The sequence below is a fragment of the Psittacula echo genome (genome assembly GCF_963264785.1).
Source record: "Psittacula echo genome assembly, chromosome: 13".
In the NCBI taxonomy this organism is placed as follows: Eukaryota; Metazoa; Chordata; class Aves; order Psittaciformes; family Psittacidae; genus Psittacula; species Psittacula echo.
The window spans coordinates 13,743,099-13,755,979 of NC_137749.1; the positions used below are offsets into that span (position 1 = coordinate 13,743,099).

Consider the following 12,881-nt stretch of genomic DNA (forward strand, 5'->3'; position numbering starts at 1 on the left):
GCACGGGGCCACCCATGTTCTTACAGCTGAGCTGAATGTCACAAAGGCAAAGAGGGCCAGAAGACCTTGTGCACAAAGTGGCTTTTATCGACAGGGTGTTTCTGTGAGGGCTGAGAGGAGGACCCCAGGGGCGCAGGCTGGGCAGTGCTCCCCTCAGCACCCACTTCCAGCCCGCCTCTGTTACCTGCCTCACAGCCTGGCCGAGGCGGCCGCAAAACCTCCTCCTCAGGCACCGTCCGTACCAATCTCAGCCTCAGCCGGGCTCTGTGCTGACGGGGCGCGAACCACCCCACAGGGTTATAAAGGGAAGAAGGGGGGGAGCCAGCTTTACCTGATGAGGGGCTGCGGAGAGCACCTGGGGCGGGGGGGGACGCTGAGGCGAGCGGCGCTCCCGCCATGGGCTCCCCTCAGCGCTGAGGGGATGGGGGGGGCAGAGCCGGCTCCCCCTAGGGCGGTGGCTGCGCCGCGGGAGGCGGGAACGGGGCGCGCCCGGCCCCGCCCCTCGGAGGAGGAGGAGGAGGGCGCGCGCCTGTCCCCGCCGTGCCCGCGTCCCGTGCGGCCGCCATGTTGTTGTGGCTGTGAGAGGCGGCGCAGGCGGCCCAGGAGCGCAGCGACCCCGGCCCAGGCAGGAGGCCGCGCCCCGGGACGGGGCTGTGGGGGCTCCGCGCCATGCCCTGCCCCGCGGTAAGGAGCTGCCGGGGGTGTCCGGCCTTGCTGCGGTGTCTTGTAGGGCGGTGGGTGGGCCGGCCGGCCTGCCGGGCCCGGGCCTGGAGGAGGGCGGCCGGGCTGTCAGCTGCGGGGCCGCGGCCCGGCACGCCCCCTCGGGGTGAGGGGTGCCGGTGGGGCCCGGGCGCCGGCTCCCGCTGCTGCGCTCCGCTGTGTTGTGCTGTGCTCTGCTCGGGCTGAGGCGCTCGCCCGGCTCCGCGGCCGGGGGTGACCGCGGCGGCCTCCTCCTGCCCGGGCAGGCAGCGCTGCCGTCCCGGGCGGCGGCAGCGCGTTCCTCCGCCGCGGGGCTCGGGCGGCGCGGCCGGGGAAGGTGGGCTCCGGCCTGAGGCCGTGGCTGCCCGGCCCGCGGCGTGTGGCTGAGCTGGGGGATCGCCTCATGCCGTTGGCAGCCGTGGTCCCGTGCTTGGCTTCTCCTGCTGCTTTGGCTGTGGTATCAGTTGTGTTCAACTGCCCTTGTGCATGGGGCCAAAATTCCCTTGTGCATGAGGCTTTTATAAGCGGGGTTTGTTAAGGCTTTTTATTTACGTAGTTTTGGGGCTTTAATTGTGCCTCTTCCCCATATTCCTCTTAACAGTCCTGTTCTTTTGGTGGGATCTAAGCAGATGTTGCCCTTCTCTGGTGAGTAGTGTTTTGCTCCCTCCCTGCTCCATTCCCCTCGACGTGGTGTTTAGCTTGTGGCATTGAAGCTGTTCCCTTTTCTCTTCATCATTTTAGGGATTGTTGCTTTATCACCAGATGAGACCTCATGTTCCTTCACATCTCTCTGCACAGGAAGCTGTTTTCTTTGCTTTTCACGCACCTGGCCCTCACTGGGGGGAAGGCTGAGTAGGAGCTTGTAACTCCTGCAGGCTTCATGCCTGACGAGCACTCTCCTGTGTGCTTTGCCTGTTTGTTTTGTCGTATGATGAGCCCGTGTAACCACGTGCAGCGAGGCTTTCTTTTAGAAGACAAGAGCTTGTGTAGTGAATCATGTCAGGTGGTGCTGAGCAGGGAGGTGCAGCTTGGCTTTATGGTGAATATAAAGGCGTGTGTAAATGCCTAGGTGAGCCCATTGGGAAGGGATGGTAGTGTGACTGAAAGAGCTATGGCAGGTTTCTTGTAATACCCGTCATGCTCTAAGCTTTAGCTGAAAAGCTGAGGTGCCTTTTGTGTGTTATTACGTAAAACATGTGCTGTAGTGTTAGAAAATCAACTTTTTGTTGGAGGGGAAGGAGGTTTCCTGAAGGAGTGCTTGTAGGTAATGCCAGGGAGGGAGGCTGCCATCTGACAGCGGCATTGCTTCAGCTGTTACTGAGCACAGTGGGTTTGGAAGACAGTAAAAGTTCTTTCTGTCATGGCACAGGAAATCGTGTGAAGTGTAAGTGTTGAAACTTTCTGCGGATAAGTAAAGGCGGGGCGTGAGGCTCTGAAGTGCTTCAGTGACAAGTGTTCCCATTGCCTGCTTCTGCAGTCTGGGGAGGGGCAACTGTGTGGGAATCATCTTGGGCAGTGGTGGCTTTTGATTGCACTAAAAGGTGCTCCTGTCCTACTTCACATTACAGGAGTGGTAGATGGAGGCTCAAGCCTGGTTCTCTTGCTGGCAGTACTGTAGGTCCCCATCTAGGGTGCTGTTAGTATCCATGACATAACCTGTCTGCACTGGCAGTTATTAAAATATCGATGTTAGCCTGCTTAAGTGATGCAAACCACAAGTGGTACCAAGTAGGTGGAATAGTTCAGCTTGAGAAGCTCTTTTTTTATTTCTCTTTTTCCCCGTAAAAGTAGCCATCCACAGCTTGAGGAGGTACAAGTGCAGCATGGCCATGCTTCTGAAGACAGGCGATACGATATCGTATCTCAGCTCTCATTCCACCTACATGCAACCCGCAATGGTGGAGAGTTGTTGTCAGCCTTCTGAGAGTAGGAGGAATGTGGCTATGCAGTGCTTTGCTGGCAATTAGTGTGGAAAAGGAGTAACTTAAGGAGAAAGGTGTTGTAAGGCTGCTGGAGTAACAGATCTGCAAAGAACAGGTAGCAAGGCAGAAGGAATTCTTTCTGGAGAAATCAGAGGAAGAGGGGTAGCATCCAGCATGAAGTTGGAGCTCTTCACCTGCACAGGTCAAAAGGATGAGATCATTGTTTCTGCTCTGGTAGCTTTCTCCTGGGATGTGGAGCTGGATATAATGAGAGGGAACTCTTCTGCTTGATATTGGTATTGTCTTCCAGAGCATGTGACTCCAAATAGTGTGTTAGTGCTTATCAAATATCATAAACAGAATGGAAAGTCCAGATACTTAAACATGCACTTGTTTCATACATAGTTGCTGTCGTTGGCTGACACAAACTAATAGATGTTATGTTTCTTTTAAGATAAGCTTTTAAGTGTACATTTTCCAAGCCACAATGTGCAACTGTTCTGCATGTGTTTCTCTCTTGAGTAGCTGGTGATGTAAAATATCTGCCTGTTAGATCCCGTATGGGTTTTAACTCATGATTTGTAATTCCACCCCTCTGCTAGATATTGGTGTCATAACTTTCCAGTGCTGTCAGGAGGGCTTAGGAGTATGCCTAGCATTCAGTCCTTGCTGTAATTCTTGTGAATTAACTGCATTGTTAAAAGATAACTATTTCTTTACCTTTGTGGTGCTTCACATTTGTGGGGAGACCGAGTGATTTGCATGAAAGACCTAAAAGAGAAGTTTGTCCTAATCCAGGAATTTGAAATACTGATGTTTTACTGAGGCTTGATTGTGCCCAGTAAAGAACTGAAGACCTCTGCTCCTTGTGCTTTACAACTTCTGCCTTGGATGCACCAATCCTGAATGGTGCAGGGTTGCTGTATCCAGACTGGTGCATTGACTTGTAGGTGTGTCAGCTTCCTGTGTCTGCTCCTTGTGAGCTTGGCAGCAGGCACAGACTACAGCATCCTCTGGTGTCAACTGATCTGGAATGTGGCTGATAACAGAAACAGCCAAGACTTTGTCCCCTTGCTTTGGGCTGAGCAGGTGAGGATGACTGACAGAGCATACTGATACCGCAGAAATTTAATTGCAAGCTAGAGCATGAGTGGCCCAGACCTGTTCTTCACCTCGTCTGATTAGTAGGTTCTGCTGGTGTGTAAATGTGGTGAACACCAACTGGCTGTAGTGATTCTGGGAGGTAATGCTGTATCCCATGAGGAAGGCCTCAAGTAAGTCCCTGCTGCTCTGAGGTAAAGGGAAGAACAGCCTGTGCTAGCAGGGAAGAAGAGGGCAGTATCTTGCTGAAACCAGTGGTATCTTTCATCCTCAATTTGTTAGGAAGTGTCTGGGTTGTGTGGCTCCAAGCTGGAAGTGCTCTGTTCACCTTCAGTAAGTAGCAGTATGGCCTAGAAGTGAAGCATGGAGTTGCAGCACCACAGCATGCAAAGTGAGCTGGGGAAGAAGAGCAGAGCAGGAGGCTCTCTGGAACATTAGTTGAAATGGATAAGCTATTTCTGGGGTCATTGATGTCCCTCAAAAGCACTGTTTTTAAAGGCTTAACTTTAAAATACAGTTGCTGATTCCTAGCTTTGACTCATCTTCTGAAACACCTCTGACCTAAAGCTTAATGTAAAGTTTAGCAAGCAGCAGTTGGTTTCTCATGTGAATGTGGTGGCAAGCTGAGCAAGAGCTCCAAGGACGCTCAGTCAGTTTGATGGGGGGCAACTGGGTGCTTTGGAGGCATTGTTCCTCCTCAGGGTGTTAATGCTGAAAGTAGTGGCACCAAAATAACCTTGGCATGATCCAGTTTGAAGTTTTCCTGATCTGAGTGTGTATATGTATAGGTAAGGCAGCTAATGCCTCTCTAAGAGTGATCATGTAGGTGGTAGAACCCTTCCAGACTCTAACAAGAGGAGGAAAAAAAACCCAACCTGTGAAAAAAACTGCCTCAGTGGTTCTTATCCTGCCTTGGATTTCAGAAGACTTGAAGCTGGTTGGCCCTTTTTAAGTGATACAGAAGTTTAGTTGCAATAAGCTGCTGTATTCAAGTATTATCACTTCTGAACAGGTTAATACTCTGAACAAGATTCTAGTGGAGTTTTATTTTAGAGCAAGTAGTCTGTTATTTTTCCTCTTGACTGGGAATGAAGTGAAAGGCTCTGAAGCAGCATTGATAGGATAGCTTGGGGGCAGGCTGCTGTACAAGCTGTCAGTCATGCCAGGAATGAAATGTGTCCTCAGTAACACATGCTGATCAATCTGAAGTAGTATTAAATCCCTCTTTTAGAGATATGGAATCAAAAATAGTGAATTGCAAATACTTGAAAGTACAACTTTGCAGTTCAGTGTTACTTGAAAGAGGACAGAACGTCAAAGAAGCCAAGCCTTAGAGAAGTTCTATAGGTGAAAAGCAAAGCAAGCTGCCTTTTGCCTTGCTCAGCACATCTCACTGTCATTTTGGGTGTTCATTGTGATTGACTGACATGATGAAAATGAAGCTGGGTGTGCTGGATGGCTTTCATCTGAGATGCACATCTGACTTGATCAAACTCTTGATCTCCAGTATATGAATAACATGGTCATGGTCAGCTCAAGGGTTTTTGAAGCCAGAGCTTTGCTTGGAAAGTTGCTGTCACCTGTGGAATTAGTTTGAAACTGGAATGAAATCAGGAACTTGGTGTTAGTCCCTGGCTCCTTAGGAGGAGCTGGGCTTTTGGGAGGGAAACGAGGGCAGGCCAGCACGCCGTTGTGGTGTGCTCTCTACAGTGAGAGCTGTAAGAGGGCATTTCAAAGGTCTGAACCTTGTGAGTGTGGACAGCAAGGCAGGCTTCCATGGGCCTCTGACCTTCCAGAGCATGACCTGGAGACAGTGAAGAGCCATGTAGGAAAGACTTGTGTTCTGACACTTGAGCTTTGATATTGAACTGTCTGCATCCTCTCTGTTGTGTATGTCGATCTGTCTGTTCTGTTCTCCCCTGCATGTGCTTTTAGTCCAGTTGCTCCTGTATTTGCTGCAGTGACACTTCCCACAAAGTTGGATGGGGCTTCTCCACAGGCTCCTCTAGTGTGGTGGCTGGTACACGCTGCTGGAGAGAAAAAGTGGAAGCCTTCAGTGTGAGGAGAGCTTAGAAAGCGATTTTGCTTCATGGGCAAGCACCTGAATGTCAGAGCTCTCATAGCACTGTCTTTTTTTATCTTCTGGCAAAGCTTTAAAACACGAAGCTGTGATTGCATTTTCACTTGGTTACAGGAAGAATCAATCCAAATGTGCTTCTCTGCCTGCAGGATTAGGTCCCTGGGCTGCTCAGCATTCCTGTTAGACCCTGCGAGATGGAAGCAGGATTTGGTACTTGCTTTCTTCAGCTGGGGCAGTTCTGCAGGGTATCTTGAGCTGCTTTGTCTTGGATTAATTTCAGACCTAAAGTTATTCTTTACTGTGATTATCTGTAGCAGATGTGCAGGATCTACCCTCTCAGGTCCTTACTGGGAACAGTATTGGGAAAGATTTGTTTCACTGTGATCTCAGCTTCCTACTTTTCAAGGAAACAATGTTGTCCGAGTAACTTACTACCGGTGTGTGCTTCTCTCATGCTGTGAGTACACTGTTCCCGGGACTTGTACCAAAGGCTCTCTTGTCTGTGGTCTTTCTTACCCTATTTTGAAAGTGTGGAAAGATTTCCCATCAGGAAAACCAAGCGAAAAGCTCTACATCATGCTTTAACTGAGATTTCTGAAACACAATAGCTTGAGCTAGAGATCCCTGGCTTGAGTGCCTGGCTGTATGGGAGGGCTCTGGTGGACATGAGGCCAGTAGTCTTAAGTATTTTGATTGTTCTGGTGCTCTACAAGGTTCAGTTCCTAGAACAAACAGTGAGTATGAAGAGAAGTAACACACTTCACATTGAGTTCGTGGAGGAAGACTGTTGCATTGCCATGATTATTTGTAGTTTTTCTTTCCAGTGCCAGAGGTTTATGTGCTGGTATAGACATTATTTATAAAAACACTGTTAGGACAGTTTTCTGTTGCCCTTTTGTGGGCCTCATTTGCTTCTCCAACTCTGGGCCTGGAAACGAGGGCTATAATCAAAGCATTAATTCTGTAGCATTACCTGGAAGGCCAAGGCTTCAGGAAGAAATAAAAATAGTTTCACTTTCCCTGTGCCTTTAAAGAAGGTTTTTGACTCCTGGATCGCTGGGGAACGGGCAGGATTTTGACAGAATGAGGCTGTTTTCTCTAGCGCTGCTTTCTCACTCCTGGAAGTGCCTGGAGGAGCTGCTTCCAGGCACCTGTGTGAGGAGAGGACAGGAATGCCTGTCTGTGCTGGAAGGCATAGGCTGAGATCCAGTCTGCAGACAAGAAGTTGGCTTGCTGACTGCTCTTGGAGAGTGGAGCAAAGGCAGGACCTGCCCACAGGTATTTGCTGTCTCCTCAGCTCACCCCTGTGAGCAGCCCCTTGGGGGTGATGGGGATCAGAAGCCTTGCAAGGCCTGTGAGTGTGACTCCTTGGGTTCAGTGCTTTGACTGCTCTGCAGGTAGGGTTCTGATTTTTTGGAGGGGGTTTCTGTACAGCTGGTGGCAGGATTTCAGAAAATAGATGGAAAAGCAGATCTTTGGGTCTTTCGCTCATGCAGGGTTTAGCACTTCATAGGTCAAGGGCAGAATACTAGAACTTTGCTTTCAGTTTACTTACTGGACGTGGTCGTTGGAAATATTGAAGAGTTGGCTGGAACTGAAGGCTGAATTAAAGAACTGGTAACAAAATAAGCACCCAGAAAGATACAAACAATTCACTTATACCTACTGCAGCACTGGAACTGCTTATGACCATGGAGCCTTCATGCTTTAACATCCTGCAGTGGGTGTTACATGGGTAGCAGAACTCTCTCTTTGGTGTGAAGCCTCGATTCTGTTGTACAGCAGAGGTTAGAATGATCCAGTCTGCTAGCTGATGTAGCATTAAGCTCTGTCTTGTCACTCTGCATGCCTTCAAAATGAGTTTCAAGCCGAAGTTGCTCGGGGAAGTGGTTGTGGCTGAGTCTGGAATTGGTGGAAAGCGTTTCCCTGGAATTTCCTACCTGGTAGTTAGAAGGTGACCAGCAGCCTGACTCTGTGTTTTCTCTGCAGGTAGATCAGGAAAGGGAGCAAGGTGGTTGCTGTGGTGGCTGATTTGATCTCTTGTAGCCTTAATTGACCTAAATGTGTATCTGGGAAAGCTTTACTTACTGCATTGCTATCTGTAAGCTTGTAATTGCTATCATTGAAATTTAAACTGGAGATAAATGAGATGCTGTGAGGTTCTGTTTGTAATTATGGTGTTTATTGCATCCTTGAGAGGGTGTTTGAGACCTTTTCAGACCGCCTGTATCTGTGGCAGCTGAACTGTGTGCAGTTTTACTTGCCTCCAGCCTTCAGTGCCTTCTCTGACTCTCAACTACTGTTCTCAAAGCTGACTTTTGCTGTTCTGTAGGTTTTTTATAAGTTCAGGCTTTTCAAATACTTGTCTGTGTCCTGACAAAGAACAGATGAGCCTGAAGGAGAGGCTACGAGAGGAAAACTCAGCTGCCATGGTGCAGAGCAGCTTTACTTGAGACTGGATGCGAGGGCATTGCTCTATCCTTTCTGCAGTCAGTTTGCTATGGACTAGAGCAGAAACACCTCTCAGTGGTGTGAGCTGATAGGTTTGGTTTTATTGTTCTATTTGCATTTTCCTTATTTTTTCACTTCCAAGAACAAATGTGTTAGTGTAGTGTGGGCATGTTGATCCAAGAAACCTGACTAGACTGTAAGCAGGTTGCATTTCCAGGTTAGTTTGATTATTTTCCTTTAATAGATGGAAGCTGGAATGAGGTGAAGTGTGTGTAATGTAAACTTGAAAGTCTCTGGCCTCTGCCTGCAGACCTTTGACTACTTTCCATCTGAGCACTGTGCATTTCTAACAGTGAATAAGCTTTTCATCAAATGAATGACTAATCCTTATCAAGCAAGTGTTCATCTTTACAATTAAGCATTCCTGTTCTTTAATTACATGGTGATGGGTGGACATACTGGTCATGGGTGCATTTGAGACTTCAGATTCTTCATTTTCCCCCGCTCTGGTAGCAGGAATTTGCTGTGAACGGGGCATTATATTCTGGTTGGATACCCATTATAATTAAATCATCATCTTTGTCTATGCTCAGCGAACCTTTCTTTGAGTAACTTCCAAAAGAATGCACCTTTTTTCTCTTTGGGAAAATCTGAACTCTGAGGAAAAAGGAGGAAGATGGAACAAGGTGAATATTTTGAGGTCTGCTGGGCTTTCCTTGTAGGTTTGGCTGATGGATTATGGTCAAGGCATAGTTGTTTCCTAATGCAGAGCACAATAGCTTGCTTGTTTTCTTTTGCTCTGGACTGGAATCTCTTAATCCCTCCAGACTCAAGCATGAGTATCACATGATTTGAGGTGTTTGGTTAGTGTACTTCACTGGTGCAGAGCATCCCTGTACATAACAGATGAGTAAACTGAGGCTGCAGATAGAAGGCACATGGAAATTTTCAGTTCTGGAGAATCAAGTTGAAGTGTTTGGTGTTTTGTTACTGGGTTGTGTTCTGGCAAAACCAGGGGGGAAGCAGAGTTATACTTCTGAGTAAGGAGACCAGATCTCTGCTCTGGAGCTCCTACCTGGGTCATGATAAAAATGATTACAACTTCACTATGCTGAGAATATGCCTGTATGTCCAGAACACCTCCACATGTTCAAACCATGTGTTTGGATATTGATGTGGAAACTTCCTTGGTGGTAGTACAGCTCATCACAGGTCCTTCCTTCAGAATCTGTGACTATATGGGACACCGCCTGTAAAAGTAATACTCATAAAACCTGGTTAAAGAATAATAAACAATAGTAAATATGTGTTAAAAGATAATTCCAGAAAATAGAAATTTCTTGTATAGCTGCATAATGTTGGTACCAGCATGCCTGGTTACTGTCATGTTGCTTTCCTCCCTTCAGTTCTGCAGGCTTTAGTAGCTGGAACCAAACTGGCTTTCACATGTCAAACTGGCATTTTAGCTTCTGAATGACAGGCTCAGTGCTGATCTGTGAGAGGACTAGGCAGGCTAAGTGTGTTGAGGGTTCTAAAACAATGGGATTCCCTAAAATGCTGAAGTATGATGATGAACTGGGGGTGGTGAACAAACTCCACTGATCTGGAAGATGCTGATCTTGACTCTTGGTGCTGCTTTGCAGAATTTGGTCCATTAAACCCAGGAACACTGTTGCTTTGCTTGGCGCAGCTTCAGTAACTGACTGTACCCACTGTTAAAGCCTCTGCTTCTTCGGAGCCTGTTTCACTCCTAACAGAAGAAATGCAGGAATAATTGGGGAGCTCTAGTCATGGTGGCTCTATACTTAGCTCATTAGTTCAGGCAAATTATCTTTTGCTTCTCAAATGTTGACTGGTAAGCTGGCTTAGGAGCTCTCTAGCTTTCAACTGCTACAGCACTAGTGCCTCTGCACTACACAGCATAGATACTTCTTCCTGTGAGCTGTGAAAGGCTGGTGATAACCTACCGGTAGAAGGGTCTAAAGGTGGAAATATTTCAGTGATTCCCTGAGAAAAGCCATGCCAATCCTGCTGTTGTAATCAACTTGGAGTCAGAAGCAATCCTGCAACCTGCTTGATGTGCTGCTCACCTGCGAGGGTGGTGGTTCATTGCTGTCCCTGCCTGCAGTGGGTGGTGCGGTGCTCGTGTGGAGCCCTGGGAGTTGTGGACAGAAGGATTTAGCTTGGTTTACCAAGTGTAAGATTGGCATAACGAGGACAGTAGGAGCTATTTCTTGCTTCCATTTGTTTGAAGACTAGCTTTCTACTGAGCTGTTTGTAGAAGGTACAAGTTGAGGTGCTCCTGTCCTTTGAGGGTCACACCCACAGGCCTATTAGTTTTAATAGCGCTGTTGCATCATTCCTTGACCGCCATCTCCTCATTCAGCGCTGAGGTATGAGGACTTTTCCTCTTGCATAAGACAGCTTGAACTGTTCTGGCTGGGGAGGAAGCAGCGGGGCAGCTCACTGGAGAGTAAGCTGTGTGCTGTACTGTGCCCTGTAGCTTACTTTTCTGCCCATGATTTCAGTTTATGATCCAGTATTCTGAACTGCCCCAGCACTATGTCCAGCTGCCTGAGACCTGGCCAGTGCTCACCCAGAGGTGGTGGTTCTCTGGCCAGCCCTTGCTGAAGCAGTGCCTTTACTGCTCCTAGCATGCTTCGTGCTCTTACGCCCAAATTGATTGGCATTCAGATTAGACACCTGGGAGGGCTAGGCCTTGCGTACTTGAACATGCTTTGAGTCCCAGAATTGCAATATGGTTAATCTGCCTCATCTCCTGTCAATTTCTAAGTATATAAAATGACTGTGATTGTGTTTTCTGATTCTTACAACAAAACTCAGGGTTTAGTTTCATCATAAACACTTGCTCCCATGTGTCAGTGCCCCCAGACCAAGGAATGCACTAATAAAGAAAGAATTCTTCTAAAACCGTGCTGCAGGTTCAGTAACATTTGTCATGGAGCTAAAGTGACTTCACTTACCAAAGGTGAGGAGTGATAAAACATACCTTGTCAAAAGAATTTAGTCTGAAGTGACTTGTATCATGAAAAGGACAAGGAGGGACTTAAGGTTTTGTGTGTGAATTACCATATTAGAAGCAAGCAGGTGGCTGGGACCGGTCTAGTTAAGCTGCAGTTTAAAGAAAGGCCTAATGCCAAAACCCATCCAAAATCTAATTTATGTGCTTGAACTGCACAGTTTTTATACTGACTTGCCAAGACAACCGAAGAATTCCTAGAGCTGGTTTGAGTTTCCAGGCAGGGTTTGGAGTGCGGCGGCTGCCTCTGCAGGTGCAGAGAGCACGCAGGGCTGTTCAGGTGGTGTGGGTGCTGGGAAGACTTGTGGGAATGTGGAGCTGGTGCTGTGAAGCCCGTTGTGGTGCAGTTGCTGATGTAGCCAGTTGGGTTGTTTATTGCTTGTGAAAGGTCAGGTTTTGAACTTCACGAATTGATGAACAGTAAATGTTAAACTGGGCTTGGAGCACCTGTTTTGGAGAACTTCAAGCCTCTTGGTTGACTCTGGAAAACTTAGGAGAAAGAATAGGGTCCCTGTGAGGGGCTGGTGTTCTTAAGGTCATCGAATCGCAGCCTGGTTTGTGTTGGAAGGGAACTTAAAGCTCCTCCAGCTCTGACCCCTGCCACGGGCAGGGACGCCTTCCACTGGAGCAGCTTGCTCCAAGCCCCTGTGTCCAGCCTGGCCTTGATAGATTTGCTGAGGTATTTGCAGCAAACTGAAATATGGAAGCTGAAGGAACACCCTGAAGCCAGTTCAGAGAATGAAGATCACTTGTGGTAAAACAACTTGGTGCCTCCATCACATTTGCAAAAGAAAACTCAGTTGGCACCATATTTCATAGCAATTAGTCAGGTTTTGCCATTGTGTTCTCCCCAAGGGGTTGTGCTAGGGGGTGTTGAAAGACTTGACTTAGCAGAGCTCATACGTGTTGAAACAGATGTGATGGCTTGAGACCTGTCTGAAGGATGTGCTGTTAGCTGACTTCTGAAGAGCAGCTTCCCTGTAACACCTCAAATCATGACCTGGGTACTTGGGTTATTTTAATAACACTTGATCTGGAACTCAGAGTTTAAACATCTGGTAGTTTATTGCAGGTGAGAATGTGGAAGAGAAAGTTGCAATTCTTCCCATGAAGCTGGGGATCCACAGCTCATGCTGTGTGAGTGACAGCTCAGCCTCTCTGTGGAATTCAGGGCATCTTTGCCTGGTGCTGCTGTGTTCCTCCAACACAGGGCTTTTTGTAACCTTTAAACTCTGTAAGAATAGAACAGGGATTTCTCCTGTTAAAACCTGCGTTTGTTTAAAGAGTTGGCTCCAACTGAGTCACCTATGTCCTACATCTCTAGATCTCAGTTATTTAAATACCAAGGTGTGTGTCACCCTAAACTTACTGGGTGGGTAAGCTTTTCCTTGAACAGAAAGAAGTGAATGTGACCTGTAGCAAGCAGCAGTGCCTGTGTGCTTACACCTTCTTCATTCTGCAGTTTTGTTAATGTTTGGTGTTAAGCTTCCAGTTTAGGATTTAGGAGTTGTTCTGCCTGTGAAATCTTGGCGATTCATCCAGATGCATCTGAGGTGAAGAGTGTCCGACCTCAGCCTTACCTTGGAAG

The 12,881-nt window shown here is 47.7% G+C and overlaps 1 protein-coding gene across 3 annotated transcripts in view; it reads left to right on the forward strand.

Annotated features, from left to right (window-relative positions):
- The first annotated feature begins 522 nt into the window (after positions 1-522).
- MTMR3 (myotubularin related protein 3) overlaps positions 523-12,881 on the forward strand; it is a 77,274-nt gene continuing 64,915 nt past the window's right edge. For 2 of the 3 annotated variants that reach the window (XM_080628493.1, XM_080628497.1), the window contains exons 1-2: positions 523-684; positions 1,301-1,344. The gene's annotated coding sequence lies outside the window, so the exon portion shown is untranslated. The remainder of the gene's footprint in view (positions 685-1,300; positions 1,345-12,881) is intronic. The other variant, XM_080628494.1, reaches the window with a different exon arrangement.